The sequence below is a fragment of the Elephantulus edwardii genome, unplaced genomic scaffold (genome assembly GCF_000299155.1).
Source record: "Elephantulus edwardii isolate Elephantulus edwardi_28Jun2011 unplaced genomic scaffold, EleEdw1.0 scaffold00341, whole genome shotgun sequence".
Lineage (NCBI taxonomy): Eukaryota > Metazoa > Chordata > Mammalia > Macroscelidea > Macroscelididae > Elephantulus > Elephantulus edwardii.
The window spans coordinates 960122-961964 of NW_006400091.1; positions in this window are offsets into that span (position 1 = coordinate 960122).

Sequence of the window (1843 nt, forward strand, 5' to 3'; positions counted from 1 at the left end):
TAGAGAGGACAGAAGGAGAATTGATGCCTTTGAGCTGTGGTGCTGGAGAAGAGTATTGAGGGTACCATGGACTGCTAGGAAAACAGATTCATCCTGGAAAAGGTCAAACCGGACTGCTCCTTGGAGGCAAGATTTCTAAGGCTTCATCTAACATACTTCGGACATGTTGCAAGGAGGAACAGGTCCTTGGAGAGGGACATCATGCTTGGTAGGGTGAAGGGACAGTGCAGAAGGGGAAGGCCCCCTATGAAGTGGATTGATTTAGTGACTGGGATAATCAGGATGGGTGTATCGGAGACAGTGCGACTGGCACAGGACAGAGCAGAGTTTAGGGATGCTGCACATAGGGTCGCTATGAGTCGCAAGCGACTCGATGGCACATAACAACAACAATATCGCTTTTAAATTATTCTCTCCCTCATCTGTTTCAGTGCAGTATACACAATGTATCCAGTTTTTCTCAGTCTTACCCTAGCCCTGATATCAGTCCCATTTTACAGCAGTGGCACCATACAGTACTCACCATTTCTAATATACTTGATCCCATTGGATCAAGTCACTGTGTTAATGCACATTGTTGTGGATCATATTCTCTTTCCGTGACCACCTACCTTTCCAAGTATGATGTCTTTTTCCAAGGATTGGCCCCTCAACATGACCAATGTATGTGAGACGAATGTTTACCATCTCTACCTCTAAGGACCACTCTGCTTACACTTCCCAAGGACATATTTGTTCTTTTGGCAGTCTGTGTAATATTCAGAACTCTTCTCCAATGCCACAACTCAAAGGCATTGATTCTGCTTCGGCCATCCTTATTAATGGTCCAACTTACAGATGCATAGTAAGTAATTAAAAGACCATGGCTTGGTTCATCTCTTTTGCTTTGGCATTTCTTCCCTTTATTTTGGTTCCTCAGCATTCTATTTATTTCCATTTTCAGAGTCTCTTCTGACACCCATTAGTCTTTCTTTCTCTTTTGACTTTGTAATGACCTTTTCTCTCTCTTTACAGATGATAGCCTTGATGTCATCCCACAATTCATCCGCACTCCAATCATTAGCATTCACTATCTCAAACCTATTCTTGAAATTATTTTTAAATTTAGGTGAGATAAATCCAAGGTCATAATTTGGTTCTTGTGAACTTCTTTGAATTTTCAGGAGCTTCAATTTGAACTAGCAGTTGAATAACTAATGTTGTTCTTATTATGTGCCATCAAGTCTTCTTTGACTTACAGCAACCTTATGTACAATAACTCTGAAGCCTTCCCTGTCCTGAGCCAGTCTCACTGATTCTGACAAACCTAACCCCATTGCCCTAGTTACTATATCAATCCCTCTCTTCTGGGGTCTTCCATGTTTTCATTTTCTTCAACTTCTGTTTGAACTTGCATATGACTAATTGACAGTCTCTATTACAGTCAACACCTGACCTGATTTGGCTACTGATAAGAACTTTTCCAATAATTCTTTTCAGAGATAGAGTCAATCTGATTTCTGTGAAGCCCATTAAGTGAAGTTCATGTATGTATTCACCATCTATGTTTCTTTTTTTAAAGGTATTGGGTATGAATAAATTATTTAATTACAAAATTCAGTCATTCGATCTTCAACCTCATTGTTGGTACATATATTTAAATAACAATTGTATATTTCTTCAACGAGATGGAAAAGGCAATCTCCAGTTTCATTTGGAATTGAAAGAAGCCCCAAATAAGCAAAGCACTCCTTAAAAATAGAAGAAAGGTAGGAGATAGCTCACTCCCTGATTTCAAATCCTACTACACTGCCATAGTGGTAAAGACAGCATGGTACTGGTACAATGACAGACACATAGATCA